General features: G+C 37.1%; 1 protein-coding gene and 1 pseudogene across 7 annotated transcripts in view; both read left to right on the top strand.

The window, feature by feature from the left end:
- Positions 1–2,810: 2,810 nt before the first annotated feature.
- The window catches only part of ZZZ3 (zinc finger ZZ-type containing 3), a 72,491-nt gene continuing 57,863 nt past the window's right edge, over positions 2,811–17,438 (top strand). For 6 of the 7 annotated variants that reach the window (XM_087820530.1, XM_087820533.1, XM_016216775.2 and 3 more), the window contains exon 1: positions 2,811–2,875. The gene's annotated coding sequence lies outside the window, so the exon portion shown is untranslated. Of the gene's footprint in view, positions 2,876–14,734; positions 14,774–17,438 lie in introns of those variants that run through there. The other variant, XM_016216772.2, reaches the window with a different exon arrangement.
- Positions 3,599–11,593, top strand: LOC148092457 (large ribosomal subunit protein eL21 pseudogene; annotated as a pseudogene).

Here is a 17,438-nt window from a genome sequence, read left to right as displayed (position 1 = left end):
CCAGTTTTAGAACATTTTCATCATTCCAAAAAGATTTCTTTTGCCTATTTTAAGTTATTCTCACTTCAGCCTATTGTAGGTTTTAAAAAAAAATCAGCCGGTGCATTTAGAAGTTCTTCAGTATACTACCATGCTATAGCTTAGTAGTAGAAACCTATTTATAAATCTAATTCATAAACCTTTTTTATTTTACCTATAAGAAACTGAAAATATATATTGTTCTAGCTCTTTATTTCTGTCCATTTAGATCAACTTACCTGATTTGTAGGCTTTAAAGTGATATGAATGGTGGTGTTTAGGCCTAGGAGACATTCTTTCATTCACTTAATTGGCTACTCACAATCTAATGTATGAAGAGAAAATGAGAAAATAATTGAGAGAAACTTGCTAATTATAGTTCCTTGTGATACTGACCACTGTAGAGTTCTTGTCTGTTTGGTGGTTGCTTGGTTTCTGGAAAACTACTGTAAGTATTTCTGTTGTCTTGATCTGAATAACTCACAGAATGACTTTTTAAAAAAAATTTGTTGACAGTATTACAGATGTCCCTCACCCCACCCCCCCGCCCCCGTTGCCCCTCTCCACCCAGCCCGAATGACTTTTTTTAAAAAGCCTTTTCTTCACATGGTGTGTTTTAAGAATTTTGAGGATGAATAGCACGGTTATGCTGAATTAGAAAGTGGGGCTTCCTGACTCTATGTTTCTCTAACCATGGGTTTTTATTGTATATAAGACTCTTTTAACAAAATAATACCTTTTTAAAAAAAAAAAATCTTTATAGATTTCAGAGAGAGGAAGGAAGAGGGAAAGAGAGAGAGAGAAACATCGATGATGAGAGAGTTGTTGATCGACTGCCTCCAGCACACCCCCGAGTGGGGATCCAGCCTGGGCATGTGCCCTGACCTAGAATGGAACCATGATCTCCTGGATCCTAGGTCAGTGCTCAACTGCTGAGCCACACCTGCCCGGGCACAAAATAATATCTTAAGAATATGTTTGGCATAATGTGATACCGTTTTGGTTTTAATTAGTGGATTAGTTAATACAAAAAGTCATGTGTCAGTAAGAATGGGGGGAGGCTAGAACTCTGAATGAGTTCGAGTTTGCAAAAAATGCTTAAGGACAGCAGAAAGGTCTAGTTTTAGCCAAATTCAAATCAAGATCAGTAAGAAAGAAAGAGACCCATTCATTGGGAAGGTAATATTAAAATAGGACTGCTCACATCCTATTTTACTTCTCTATGAGTTTCATAGTGGATGGAGGACAACCCTGTTTAAAGAGGAGATTTTCTTCCATGATAAGTTAACGTGATAAAGAATGTCTAGTTTCATGAAATAAATTTAGATCTGTAGTTCTTATGAGTTACTTAGAGCAATGACCCTTCATTGTTTTGGGTATAGTGGAGACCATTTATAATTTTTGGCAAAATAATATTGAGTAATTAAAGTAAAAAACTTGTCTTTAAGTTAAACTTACACATTTCATTCTTTTAATAATCTAGCGAGTTTAATATAAACTAAGAGTTTTATTTTCCTGGTTAGGGGTGGGAGGTGACACTTTGATATATTTTAGTTAATTCTAGTTGAACAGATTAAATCTTCCTTAAACTACCCTTCCCAGGTAAAATGCTTCTGTACTTATTTTCTTTTTCTGTAATAATCTTCTGATATACTTGAATGGCTTGCTCTCTCAATTTTCAGGTTCAGTTGTTACCTGTTCTAAAGAGGTTTTCCCTAGTGAAGGTGTTTTCAAGGGGCATCATTTACATAGACTTGTGTGTGAATGTGCTCACTTGTGTGACCCGCATTATGCCATCTAAAATAGTACCTCCTCCTTTCACTCTCCCCAGTGTATTTTTCTTTATAGTAATTATCATACCTGATACTTGTTTTTTGTCTCTTATTCAAATATTAAAGTTGAAAGTCTGTTTTGTTAATTGATTTGGTTCTCAGAGCTTGGAATGATGCCTTGTTCATGCTGGATCTCTCATTATTTGTTCAGTGAATGAGTTTACACTGTCAAGTACTTGAAACAAGGTTGGGCAGTAGGACAGTGCACTTTGAATGTTAGCTATTAGTATATCTACTATTACTGCTGCTTAACTTAATTGCAACCCTTATATTTATACATTCAATATACCAGACCTTATTTTATTGTTTAGCACTTCATATGCCTTATAGAGTAAATGTGGAATTTTAGCAAGCAGGACTTTCCTAAATACTTAAAACTCCTTTAAAGCTAATAAATGAAACTCGTAAATATAGTGAGTCACAATTTCTCTTTAAACATTCCAAATTTTGCTTATTAACCAATCCAAATACTCTCATAGCTTTACACTTAAAGTCACAAATCTAAAAGTCAGTTACTATCTTATATTTTAAAAATATTTTTATTGATTTCAGAGAGAGTAAGGGGGAGAGAGAAAGAGAAACATCAATGAGAGAAACATTGATCGGCTGCCTCCTGCACTGGATATTGAGCCTGCAACCTGGGCATGTGCCCTGACCGGGAATTGAACCTTCGACCTCCTGGTGCATGGATGAACTGAGCCACCACCTGGGCTCAGTTACTATCTTAAATTTAGAATCATGAGGCTGTCAGATTCTGTAATGTTAAAATTCTCTTAAATATTACAAGAACTTCAAAAAAATATGTATAGTTTTAAACTTAACATAGAAATATTAATATCATGGACTTGATATACTTAATTTCAGTAAGTTTTTTTTTAATCCTCACCCAAGGATATTTTTTCCATTGACTTTCAGAGAGCGTGGAAGGGAGGGAAGAAGGGGAGGAAGAAAGAGAGAAACAGAGAGAAACGTCAGTTGGTTGCCTCCCACACTGGGACCAGGAGAGAATTGAACCTGCAACCCAGGTACGTGCTCTTGACTGACCAGAATCAAACCTGAGCCCCTTCAGTGTGCAGGCTGACTGAGCAGCACTGGCCAACACTGACCTGGGCTTATAAGATTTTGATGGTGCTATCGGAGGGGTATCTTGGAAAGAGATATAAAAAGATAAAGGACTTGACTGATAAGTGTTTGAAATTAAAACCAGAAGTTAGACTTTGATAAGGCTGTCAGCTTAAAACTTTCTTTTAGTAGGGAAGCTTGATGACACATTGTTTTTTTCCTGAAGTCCTGTGTTCCTCAGTAAATAATTTTTTTATACTGTGAGAAATTGTGCCACACCGTTAAAACAATGGAATGAAGAGGCTTTTGGCAATAATTCCTGAGGGATATGTTTAGTCTGAAGTTCTTATAATCAAGTATTTGGTATTTGGCACCTGTGTGTTTTTCTGATAGATGTTGCTACCTCAATGTCACATTACTCTGGTTTTTCAAATAAAAATTTCCTTAGGTAAATTAAAGTACCTTAGTCAGAATCAGTATTTTTAACCATTTTGCAACCTTGAGCAGAATCTCAAAATGCCTTATTAGAGTTTCTAGCAAGTGTCTCTTAACCCTTTATTGATTTCTGTTATATAGGGTGGGGCAAAAGTAGGTTTATAGTTGTTCTTATGGAAAATAATACAATAATAAATAATACAAGAATAAACTGTATTTTGTGTACTCACAATTGTAAACCTACTTTTGCCTCACCCTGTATTTATGCCATCTTCAGGTTTGATTTTTTTTTTTAATGTGCAGGAATTAATAAAAGATATGAGACCCTCCCCATGCACATACCTCTAGTCATACTTTCTTCGAAAGGAAGTTTTTTTTAATCAAAATATTAGATTAAACTTTTTCATTTAAAAAGTTGATTAGGTTTATTAGAAAAAAACAATGCAATAAGTAGGTTAGCACAAGGCACATGTTCACAACTGAGCTTGAATAAGGCTACGCCCTGCCTTCTTTCAGCAATCATGTGGTCAACAGTGTTCTTTTCGTGGTTTATTTAGTGCCACTTTGGCATTTTGTGTTTTTTGGGGGGTGAGGTTTTGCTGTTTAAAATGACCCTAAAGTGTAGTGCTCCAGTGCTGTGTAGTGTTTCTAAGTGCAATAAGGTTGTGATGTATCTTATGGAGAACATATGTATTAGGTAAGTTTTATTCAAGTATGAGTCATAGTCCTGTTGGCAATGAGTTCAGTGTTAATAAATCAATATATATTAACAAAGATGTCTTTAAACAGAAACACATAAAACAAAATTATGTATTGATTGGCTGATGAAAGTGACTAGAGGCTTGCAGGAACTTAACCCTGCATTTCCCTTAGGAGAAATGGTTCTGTATGGGCTAATTCAGAGTTTGTGGCAACTTAATAGAACATAAGTACTGCAAATAACAAGATTCAACTATATGAGGTTTTTATGGTAGTTACAAGTTTTTGAAATACTGAAACTACCTTGGGAACTCCTTAACCTTCACTATCGATTCTTAGAGGTGGTGGAACATCCACTTAGAGGTGGATTATTAGTGTGCTAGTGAAAGTTTTTTGTCCTCCTAGAGGAAATGAAAGTAAAAATACAAGAACTTAAAGGGATTGCTATAGATTTGATAAGATTCAAGGTCTTTGCATTTTGATATTCAGCCCTTGACACTGATGTAAAAAAGTATTTCTAATGGGAGGACTCTGTCCTGAGAGGGGAATGCTAAAATGTCCTAACTCATGATGAATCTTTACCTTGGTTTGCCCCCTCTTGATTATATTATTTGTTCTTGAGACTTTTTTCCTAGTCTTAATTGTCATTCTTGATTGTTGTGTTGACCAAAACCATTGAGAATTTTTAGGACATATGGAACATGGCTTTTAGAAAGTGTGGAATAATCCTTTATAACCTGTGACTGGCTTTTAACGAAACTGACATTAAACAACACCCTTAAAGATAAAAATCACTGAACAAAATTGATGGAAATTTAGCCTTTTCTCTAAATTTTACTAATTGACAAATTCATAACTATTCTAAATACAGCATTGTGGAATTTGAATTTAAAATTATAATTGTAAGAATCGTAATTATTTGTAAGCATTTAAAAAATGCTATATGCAGTTCGGCAGCTATGAAAAATAGCTTTAGTGAGGAAAACTGCACATTGATCAAAGGAAAACATTTATAAATATTGAAGATAATAGAGGGATCTTTACATCAGACATTTCACATAGGCCTTGCTGAATTATAAATATTTAAGTTGCAAATGTCCATAAAGATAAATGGTTGTGCAGAGCTGAGATCATGTCTTAAGGATAGTAAGTGCATAGTACAAAACGTGCTTAATTAATATATCTTGAAATGAATCAGCCTTGCTAGTCCAGGAATTGTTTTTGAGCTAGTGAGGAATAACCAAGCTAGTTTGGACTTATGAATGATGTATAGATGCTTTCTCATCTCATTTCCTGTAAGTCATCAGTCAACTAGGGGAATTTTTTTGACTTATGAAATTGAAAAGTTCAGGTTGTTTATCTGACTTCAGATGAAACTAACTCAGAGTGTTTAAATGATGTTCTTTTAGGGCTGTTTCCTTCTGTTACTTGGCCACTGAGAGTTTCAGCCTTATTTTTTGCTACACTAGAGAGAATTCTAATTGTCTGTTAGGCTGCTTCATTAGCCATATAACAAATCTCACGGAGGCACTACGATTGGTGTTACTTGCAACATATGCGTGTTTGTTTGAACACTGTTCATTTTACAGCAATGGAGTGAAATGTCAAAAGCTGTCGTGTAGGAGGTACTTTGACTAAGAATACTTTAAAGGTATCCATTAGCTTTCCAAGTTCAAAAACTATACTGCATTAGAAGAGGGGGGAAAGCCTCAGTATAATTCTCCAAATTTTCTTTTAATACAATGGCTGTTTCTGTTTCCTCAAACTTGGCAGTAAAAAAACTTGACCCAGAAATTTGCAAGGTACTTGCCCCCTTCTGGGTCTTTTGACCTTTCCCCTAACTATGAAGTCATTACAGTTTTGTATTTTAACTGCAAGTAGGCTCCTTACAAAGAGAGGGTAAAATCAGAGTATTTTTCCCTTTCCAGAGGTGAAAGCTAAAGGTGCTCTGTAATGTAGCTGACTCAGCCAGACTCAAGGAGTCCAGTGGTTTGTAAACAAACAGTTAACTGTTCTTAACTGTATATTAAAAAAGCGTGTTTATTTCTGTAGTAGAAGCTCTGGCCTATTGAAAAAAATGAAAGAAACCTAGGAATGTAGGGATAGACGATATTTGAAAACCATGGAAATACATAAAGTTCAGTCTTTGAAAAATTCTGTAAACATAGCAATCAAAGGTGATTTGTCTATATGGTATAAACACTGCCACAGCATAAATTTGAAAGGCATCTGAGTATAATAGGGAAAAAAGTTTTAAGTTCCAACCCAAACTAAACCACTTACTAGTTATGTGACTTCGATCAATTGACTTCTGACGCTAATTCCTCATCTGTGAAATGGGGAAAAAGCCTTCGTACCACATAGAATTTTCCTGTGAATTAAATGAAAGAATTTAAGTACCCCCAATACATAATGTATAATCAATAGATGTGTATAATATTGATTGTTAACATTTACTGAATATGTCCAACACGCAGGGCACTATACTTTATGCATGTCATCTCATTTAAAACTCTCAGAAAAACTATAGAGGTGGGTATTATTTCCATTTTACAAAGGAGAAAACTGAGGCTTAAAAATTACTTTATCCAATACACAGCAAAATAAGTGGCAGAATAAAGAGTCTTAACCACTCTTCTGATATTATGTGCTTTACAGCAACAAAGAACTTTATCATACCTTCATAGTAATCTCAAAAAGTAGACAGGGTAGGCCTCATCTCCTTAGATTCACTTCTTTTATGTTTTTACTTTATTCAGTACTCCTTTCATCCACTAATGTGAAATGGAATTGTTAAATAATATTTAGAAATGACAGCCTGATAAGTCTTTGTCTTTTTAATATTTAGTCTTGTATATATCATAATATCAGTATTACTGCAACCTCAGTGGTTCCAAGTTATTGTATTTAATTAAAAATTAAAAAAAATTTATACACCAGTTCAGTATAATTTTCAAAAAAAATTTGTGATTAGTGTAGGGTTGGCAACTTTTAATTTTGTTAAAAAATGAGTAGAAAATTTACAGAAACTTCATTTCACATTAAAGAGAGGAGTGACATAAATTCAGAATAAAGGGATTCTTTAAATTTAGTAAATCTACCTTTACGGAAAATGAAGTATATTTTTTGTATTTTACTCACCTCACTGATTTTTGGGACCCAATAGGCTAAACACAGAGTTTGATTATGTTATTCTTTTAAGGTTTTTGTCCCATCTCTCTGATGGTTTTTGTCAGTTTCTTGAATTTTGTCTTTTTTCTTACCCTGGGACATGGATATTGGCTTCGTCAGAGTTTCTGTCCAAAAATATCTTCTATTCACTCTTGCGTTGGTTGAATTAATTTGCTTTCACAACTGAAGCTGTGATTCATATATTAGGCATCTGTGGACCATTCATGTTTTGAGAATTAGCCTGAAATGGGCCAATACAATCTTTTGCTAAAGGTTTTATTCTCTTAGATTTTTCTTTGAACTGATATTTGGGCATTCGTTTATATACTACTCACCTATGTAACCTAAGTCAGAGAAAGCAAGTTAAATGATGTTCCTCACCCTTGTGCTGTGACATTATTAAAGTGCACATTATGTACCAAAAAAAATATGAATGATTTGGCATGTGTATGGGTGGGTGATTTGAATGATCACGGAAAAGAAAATTTAAAAGTTTATTCTTAGGGTTTTGAACAATAGGGTATTTTATAGTGTTATTTATTTAGATAAGTAATTCAGATGGAGGAACCAGGTTTTGGTATTGGGGCTGAAGAGAAGAGGGTGTATTCAGTTTTGAACAAGTAGAATATGAGGTTTTTGTAGCATCCAACAGGCAGTTGGATCTATGGAACTGAAGCTCTGAGGGGAAATGTAGAAGCTGACGTAGATTTAGGAGCCCTCAGCATTTGAAGTCATTGTGCAAGGATAAAAGGAGGCAGTAACAGAATAGGGAGTATGGCAACCCTGAGGAGTACTTCCTGAGCAAAGGGGAGAGTAGTTTAAGAAATTTTGAACCTTCCTTTCTGCAGGAACCGCCATCTGCCAGTAATTAGCCAAAGTGACCAACACAAAGGGAAAGAGGAGAGGCACCCGCTATATGTTCTCTAGACCTTTTAGAAAACATGGAGTTGTTCCTTTGGCCACATACATGCGCATCTATAAGAAAGGCGATATTGTAGACATCAAGGGAATGGGCACTGTTCAAAAAGGAATGCCCCACAAATGTTACCATGGCAGAACTGGAAGAGTCTACAGTGTCACCCAGCATGCAGTGGGCATTGTTGTGAACAAACAAGTTAAGAGCAAGATTCTTGCCAAGAGAATTAATGTATGTATTGAGCATATTAAGCACTCTAAGAGCCGAGATAGCTTCCTGAAACATGTGAAGGAAAATGATCAGAAAAAGAAGGAAGCCAAAGAGAAAGGTACCTGGGTTCAACTGAAGCATCAGCCTGCTCCACCCAAGGAAGCACACTTTGTGAGAACCAATGGAAAGGAGCCTGAGCTGCTGGAACCCATTCCCTATGAATTCATGGCATGATAAGTATTAAAAAAGAAAAATCACAAAAAAACTCTGTACTGATGAAAATGTTTCTCTTAATTGGGTAGAAGTGTGCTATCCCTTCCCCCCTGCAAAATAATTAAAGAACACTGTGTGTCCTAAAAAAAGAAAAATTTTGATTTTATTTATTTTTCTCTTAAAGCCCCACATACAGCGTATTAGCGAATTCTGTTGGGCCTGCCTTCAATTTCTGTGTTGAAGTAGATAATTTCTTACCACTTCCACTGATACTGCACTATTATTTCTCTTATAGCAATAACAGCCTCTGAAACCACCCTCCATGTTTCTACTCTTGCTATCTACAGTCTGTACTGTACATAGCTGTCTGGATGGATGATCCTTTTAAATAAATGTTAGATCATGTTACTACCTTGATCAGAATTTGCCAATGGCTTTTATCTCAGAAAAATCCAAAGTCCTTACTGTGGCTTACCAGGCCCTACATAAGGTCATTAGAGACTTTCTTGCTGACCACGCCATCATTTTTCATTATCTTATCCTGCTTTATTTTTTGTAGCACTTCATCTGTTGAATTATTTACTCAAAATATAAGCTCTGTAGAAGCAGGAACTTTTCTTTACATTCTCAGTGCCAGGACCACAGTTGGTCCTAGTTAATATTTGTTGAATGACTGAAAACGAGTGACAATATTGGATGTTGTCACTTTTTTGCTTCAACTTTTATTTATTCTTGTATTCCCTTTGATCATATTTATTATTGTACTCTTGTTTTCTTCCCATTATACTCTTGAGTTCACATTTTACACAGTACCCAGAATGATCTTTTAAAAATATATATCATTTTTAAGGCCTGTGCTTAATGAGAATGTTTTGTTTTGCTGTTAAAATCTAATTACATACTCTTTAGAATTTTCTAAGATAGTCGTTTGGATCCTGTAAATGTGACTTTTGATATAATAGTTAATAAAGTTATATTGAAACAAAAAATGTATATCAGATTGTGTCATTCCTCTCTTTAAAATTCTTTAATAAACAATCCAAATTTAAATTTAAAAAGCAAATAAAAACAAAACAAAGATCAAATTCCTGCTATAATTTACAAAGCCCTTCATAGCCTGGCAGCTGTCTGCTTTCAGGCTTATTTCATGATGTTTTCTCCCTTGCCTACTAGGGTCCAGCCTCATTGACTTCATTCAGTTTCTTCTGATAGGCCAAGTCTTTTTCTATTTCAGTGCCTCCATAGATACTGTTGTTCTTTTCTCAAACCTTTTTTCCCTTACTGATTTATCCTCCATATTTACTGTAAATCTGAATAATGTCCCAATAATAATGTTTACTGAATGTTTTCTAGGTACCAGGGAAATGAATAAGAGAGGCCTTGCTGCCCTGGCTGGGTAGTTTAGTGCAGGTTTGGTCCCCAGTCAGGACACAAACAGGAAGCAACCAGTGAATGCATAAATAAGTGAAACGACAAATCAGTTTTTCTTTCTTTCCTCCCCGACCCCTCTCTCTCACTGAAATTAATTTTAAAAAAGAGATCTTGCTATAAAATAGTTTTGGTGAATGAAACAGACAAGTGAACCAATAGATGAGTATGGGAAACAGTCATTTTCAAACTGCCGGGTGCTAGTTGGAGAGTCAGTGGGCCAACTTACTGTTGTGTAGTCACTGTACCTTTGCCTTTAACTAACTAGATAGCTTCACTTCTGTTTCTCCAGCATATAATTTAAGAGTTCTTTCCTTAAAAAAAGTTTGAAAAACACCACATGTGCTCAGTAGTATGATAAGATCTATGTACAGAGTTCCCTGAGAACACATAGTTTCTTGGAGGAGGTAGTTGCATCTGATCTGTGATTTGAAGGGCAATATAAATGTTAGCTGAGCAAAGGAAGGAAGGAATAGATGCACGAGGCAGAGGTAATAGTTTTCATTCTTGGCTGTTTATCAGAATCATTCTTAGAACTCATAAAAAAATATATACCTCTATACTTTGTGATAATTCATCGATCTGTACACTAGTAGTTTGAACTTTTCTGTATATATACTTTAATAGAAAGTTAAAAATAGTATTTAAAAATGTAAAAAGGTTACCAAAAGAAAATATAGATGGACTGAATTCCAGACCTATTGAATCAGAAACTCCTGCTTTCTTTTTTTTTTCTTTTTTTAAAGTCATAGGTGATACTTAGCCATGGTTGAAAACCCTTGTGATAGGAGATTGCCGTTTAGATCAGGTTGGCTGCTGAGGAGAATATAGAGTAGAATTGGATAGAGATGGAATGACCAGATAAAAGGTGTACATCCCCATTAAGAAGCTTAGTTTAACCTGTATCACTGGAAGGGTGTTTTGTATTTGGGTTTATTTTGGAATATTATTGCTGAATGATTCACTGCACAATGATTTAAAGTATATAATTTGATGTTTTCATATAGGTATACACCGTGCAACCATCACTACTATCAAAATAATGAACATACTCATCACTCCTGAAAGTTTCTTCATGCCTTTTTGTAATCTCTTCTTACCATTGCCCCCTTTTTCCCCAAACCCTGGCAACCACTGATCTCCTTTTTGTCACTAAAGGGGATGTGGATTGCCATCAAGTGCCTTTTCTACATTTGTATAGAGGAGCTTAAGGTTTTGTTTTTTTAGTCTGTTAATATAGGTTGAATTGCATTGAACCAACCATGTGTACATGTAAAGCAGTTTTATATTTTGGGGATAAACATTATTTGATCATGATATGTTATCCATTTACATATTGTAATAGATTTGTTTAGAATCTTGTACCTATGTTCATAAAGAATATGGGTTTGTTTTGTTTTCTTGTAATGTCTCTGTCTGGTATTGGTATCAGAGTAATGCTTGCCTCAGAACGAGTTGAGAAGTATTCTTCACTATTCTGGAAGAGATTTAGTAGATTGGTATTTCTTCCTTAAATGTATAATACTTAGTGTAATCAGAATTCACTGGTGAAGCCTCCTGGATCTGGAGTTTTATTTGTTAGTAAGTTTTTAACTATAATTTTAATTTCTTTAGAGATATTTTATGTATCCGTTTCTCCTTGGGTGAGCTTTGGTAGTTAGTAATCTTCCAAGGAATATTCATTTTATTCATTTAAGTTATTTGATTTATTGACACAAAGCAATTTATATTCTCTTACCTTTTAAAATTGAGATGTAATATAAAAGATTGAGATATAATAAAACAACCCTTGATGACAACAGGTGCACCCGCCGCCTCCCACACCACATCAAAATTACAACTAAAATAAAGACCCACCATCACTCAGAGCCTCCTGAAATCTGGCTGAACAGAAGCCCTACAACCAAGGAACTGAAGAAGCACTGAGACCGGTAGGAGGGGCAGAGACGCGGGCGCGGGCCCACACCTGGTTCCACAGTTTAAACCCTGGAGGGACATCTCTGCGGGGGAGGTTTCCCAGAGGAGTGAGGGGTCCCAGCTGTACATCAGGCCCCCCAGCCCAGGGTTCCAGGGCCAGGAAGAGACGTCTCCACAACTCAGGCTGTGAAAACCAGCGGGGACTGTTGCTGAGGGACAGGGAAGCTGCGGGAGCCCCAGGCTTTCCTCTTAAAGGGCCCGCACACGGACTCACTCAGACGTGCTCCCTCTGAGCCCAGTGCTGGGCAGCAGCTGGAAAGGAACCTGGGACACTTGAGGAGAAACTAACCTGCCTGAAATCTGGACGAGAGGTGGAGTGGCAGCTTTCTCCCAGGCAGAAGAGCTGGCAGAGGCCATTGCTCCTTAGGCAAGTCCTCCCCGACAGAGCCTGCAGGCACGTGCCATATTTGAATCGCCAGTACCTGACTCACACCTTTGGCCCCACCCTGGTGATTCCTGGAGGCCCCTCCCCTCCCTACTTGCAAGCTCATCCAAGCCATTTCCAGTGGCTTTACTGTGCAAGTGGCCTTTTGAGCCTCATGCTTAGTACTATCCTAAAATCTCTCAAACAAGCAGCAGCGTGCCCCATACAGCTTGATAAGTGGCCCAGGCCTGGCACTAGTGGCAGCCTGCATTGGTTCATAGCTTGGCTTCTCCTGGACACCTTCAAGCCCAGCACAAGTAGCAGCCAACTGTGGTTTGCTGTGTAGCTCATGCTGGGTGGCCCTGGGCAAGGCACTGGCACAGGCTGACTTTGCACCTCCAGGGAGGCCCCAGAGACAGTGTACCTGGTGGTCAGACTCGAACATGCTGGATTACAACACTACCGCATCCACGAGTGACACACACAAGAGGCGCACTTGGTGAACACCAAAACTCCACTGAAGTAAATCCTGCTCCATAGGGGTGTCTCCAGCAGAGCAGCTCATTGGCTGTAGTTGCAGCTGGTCCTCACAGCTGATTGGTCTGGGGGGCAATTCCTCCCAGTGACGGCAACAGCAACCAAGTCTCAACTACAACAGGACAGTGCACACAGCCCACACAGGGGAGCACCTAGAAGGCCCAGCTCAGGTGACTGGGGAGGCTGAGCCACCAATTCCAGGAGACATAGCAGCTCTACCTAATACATAGAAACAAACACCTGGAAGCAGCCAAAATATGGAGACAAAGAAACATGTCACAAAGGAAAGAACAGAAGAAATCTTCTAGAAGAGGAACTAAATGAAATAGATCCAAGCAAGCTAACAGATACAGAGTTCAGAATTTTGTTTACAAGGATGTTTAAGCATACTATTAGGGAAATAACTGAGAAAATCGATAACATAATAAAGTACCAATTTGAAATGAGGGCTATAGGAACGGAAATGAAGAATATTTTTCAGGGAGTCAACAGTAGAGGACGCTGAGAATCAAATCAGCAATTTGGAACATGAGGAAACAAAAAAACACCTAACCAGAAAAGCAAAAAAAAAAAAAGAATACAGAAATATGAAGATAGTGTAAGGAGTCTCTGGGACAACTTCAAGCAGCCCAACATTCGTATTATTGGGGTGCCAGAAGGGGAAGAAAGAGACCAAGAAATTGAAAACCTATTTGGTAAAATGACAGGAAACTTCTGCTACCTGGGGAAAGAAATAGACTTACAAGTCCAGGAAGCACAGAGGGTCCCAAACAAGAGGAACCCAAAGAGGCCCACAGCAAGACACATCGTAATTAAAATGCCAAAGGTTAAAGACAAAGAGAGAATCTTAAAAGCAGCAAGAGAAAAGTAGTTACCTACAAGGAAGCCCCCATACGACTGCTCAACAGAAACTTTGCAGGCCAGAAGGGAGTGGCAAGACACATTGAAAGTGATGAAAAACATGGAACTACAACCAAGATTGCTCCACCCAGCAAAGCCATCATTTAGAATAGAAGGTCAGATAAAGAGCTTCACAGATAAGAAAAATCTAAAGGAGTTCATCACCACCAGACCAACACTACAGGAAAAGTTGAAGGGTCGTCTTTAAGAAGAAGCTAATGAACAAAAGAATCTGACGAATTAAATAAATTCAGAGACACTGACGCATGCAACAGATGATCATATTTCAGAGGGAAGGGGGGTGGAGGGTGGGAAGAGATTAACCAAAGAAGTTATATACATGTAAGCATAACCCATGGACACAGTTAATAATGGGGTGAAGGCGGGGGAGGGGGTGGGAGCAAGGTGGAGGGTGTCAACTGGGGGGGAAAATGGGACACCTGTAATACTTTCAACAATAAAGATAAATTTAAAAATTTTTTTTAAAAAACCATCCTTTTAGGTATACAATTCAGTGATTTTCAGTGTATTCACAAAATTGTGTAACCATCACCAGTATTTAATCGCAGAATACTTTTATCACTCTGAAAAGAAACCCCATACCTATTAGCAGTCACTTTCTACCATCTCCCCCCTCTTCTAATCTCTGCAATCGCTAATCTACTTTTTGCCTCTGAATTTGCCTGTTCTAGACATTCATATGTATGGAATCAAGTGACCTTTTGTGACTGGCTTCTTTCAGTTAGCATAATGTTTTTAAGGTTCATCCATGTTGTACCACGTATTAACACCTCACTCTTTTATGGCTGAATAACATTCCACTGTAAACCACATTTTGTTTATCCATTAGGCAGTTTATGGACATTTGGGTTGTTTCCACTTTTTGCCTATTGTGAATAGTGTTGCTATGAATATTTGTGAACTAATTTTTGTGTGAACATGTTTCCTTTTTCTTGGGCACAGGCATACCTGGGAGATATTGCGGGTTTGGTTCCAGACCACCGCAATAAAGTAAGTATCGCAATGAAGCAAGTTGTAATCTTTTTGCTGGTGGAGGGTCTTGCCTTTAATTTGAAAAAAAATGCAACATCTGTGAAGCATAATAAAGAGAAGCCCAATAAAACGAGGTGTACCTGTATATATCTAGGTGTGGAATTCCTGGGTCATATGGTAATTCTATGTTTAACTTACTGAGAAACTCCCACACTTTTCCAAAGCAGCTGCACTGTTTTATATTCCCACTAGCAATGTATGAGGGTACCAGTTTCTCCATATCCTTGCCAGCACTTATTTATCCTTTTGTGTATTCATCCTTCTGGATACAAAGTGGGTGTCTCATTGTGGTTTTGATTTGCAATTCCTTGTTAGCTGATGCTGTTGAGCATATTGTCATGTGTTTTTTGGCAATTTGTACATCACCTTTGTAGAACTATCTGTTCAAGTCCATTGCCTGGTTTTAAACTAGATTTTTTTTTAAGTTGTAAAGATTCATTCTTTTTTTTTTCTTCTACTTATTGAATGTATTGGGCTGACATTGGTTAATAAATTATATGTGTTTCAGGTGTACAATTCTATATAATACATCATCTTGTATTTTGTATAGTTTGTTCACCACCCCAAGTCAAGTCTCCTTCCATCACCATTTACCCCCATACCCTCTTCTACCTCCTCCACCCCCTTTTACTCTGGTAATCACCATTCTGTTGTCTGTGTCTATGAGTTTTTTTGTTCATTTGCTTTTGATTTTTGCTTAAGGTTCTTTATAGACAGATGACGTACAAATATTTTCTATGATTCAGTGTTACCATTTCATTATCTTTAAAAAAATATATATGTTTTTACTGATTTTAGAGCGAGAAGAAGGGAGAGATAAATAGATGGAGGGGAGAGAGGAGGAGGGAGAGAGAGGTTGAGAGAAACAGAGAAACGTTAATTGGTTGCCTCCTGTATGTGCCCCAATTGGGGATGGAACCAGCAACATTTTGGTATATGGGACAACAACCAACGGAGCCATCTGGCCAGGGCTGCCTTAGTTTTTTATACCTTTTTTGATTTCAGAGAGGGAGAGGGAGGGAAAGAGAGAGAGAGATAGAAACATCAGTGATGAGAGAGTCATTGATTGGCTGCTTCCCCCCACCCCACTAGGGATCGAGCCCGCAATCTGGGCATGTGCCCTGACCAGGAATCAAACTGTGATCTCCTGAATCCTAGGTCGATGCTCAACCACTGAGCCATGCCACTTTGTTTTTTAAAGATTTTTCTCTGGCTCTTAAAATCTTAGTTGATAGGTTTTTTTTTCAGTATCTTAAAGATAAACTTCAGAAGGGGAGGGGAATTGGTGGGCATCTGTAACACTCCAACAATGAAAATACGTATATTTTTAAAAATGATAAACTTCACTGATTTGTTTCCAGTGAGTAGTCTGCTGTCAATCTTATTTTTCTTCCTGTGTATACAATGTGTTATTTTTCTCTTATCTGCTTTTAAAATATTCTTTTTATTTTAATACCAGTTTAAAGCATTTTGTTTTCGATGTGACTTAGCCTTCATGTTTCATGTGTTTGACTTTATTTAGTCTCTTTGATTTGTGGGTTTATAATTTACATCAAATTTGAAGAATTTTGGGCCATTACTTTTTCAGACATTTTTTTTCTGCTTCTTTTGGGCACACCAGTTACCCATATACTAGGGTTTTGGGTGTTGTCCCATAGCTCATTCATGCTTTTTTTTTTCTCCCCAGTCTTGTTCTCTCTGTGTTACTTTGTATAGTTTCTGTTGCTATGTCTTTGTGTTGATTGGCATTTTCTTTGCAGTGTCTAATCTGCTGTTAATCCAACCAGCATTTTTCATTACTAGAAGAATCAGTTTTTTAAATATATATTTTTATTGATTTCAGAGAGAGGAAGAGAGAGGGAGAAAGAGAGAGAAACATCAGTAATGACAGAGTCATTGATTGGCTGCCTCCTGCATGCCCCTTGTTGGGGATCAAACCACAACCTGGGCATGTGCCCTCACCTGGAATCTAACCTCGATCCCCTGGATCATAGGTCGATGCTCAATTGCTGAGCCACGCTGGCCGGGCTGTTTGTTTTTTTAAAAAATATCTTTCATATTTCTACCTAACAGTTATAATAACTGATTGAATGTTCTTGTCTGGTCTGTCATGTATGGACCCTTTTCTCTTGCATGATTTTTCTCATGTGGGTGGTATTTTCCTGTCAGACATTGCCAATTTTACCTTTTTTGGTGCTGAGCATTTTTGTATTACTATAAATATTCTTGAGCTTTGTTCTGGGACACAGTTAAGTTCCTTGGAAATGGCTTTATTCTTTTGATACTTGCTTTTAATTTTGTTAGATGGAACTAAAACTATATTTAGTTTAGAGCTTATTTTGCCCCACTACTGAGGCAGTGACCTTCTGAGCACTGTACTTGATGTCCTATGAATTATGAGGTTTTTCTATTCTGTTTGGTAGGTGTTCCTGGCCCTGTGTGAGCCATGGGCAGTGATATGATAGACCTTGTGTGTGCCAGTTGTTAAAATATCAGGAAGTTTGTGAGCTGGTTTAATTCTTAAGATAATTAAGTCATACAAACTTATAATTAAATCAATTATATTAAGAGCAAAGGTAATAAATACTCAAAACTCATTACTTCCTACTTCTGTTATTCCACA

Source organism: Miniopterus natalensis, chromosome 9 (genome assembly GCF_054644295.1).
Source record: "Miniopterus natalensis isolate mMinNat1 chromosome 9, mMinNat1.hap1, whole genome shotgun sequence".
In the NCBI taxonomy this organism is placed as follows: Eukaryota; Metazoa; Chordata; class Mammalia; order Chiroptera; family Miniopteridae; genus Miniopterus; species Miniopterus natalensis.
This window is presented reverse-complemented; position numbering and strand designations above follow the sequence as displayed.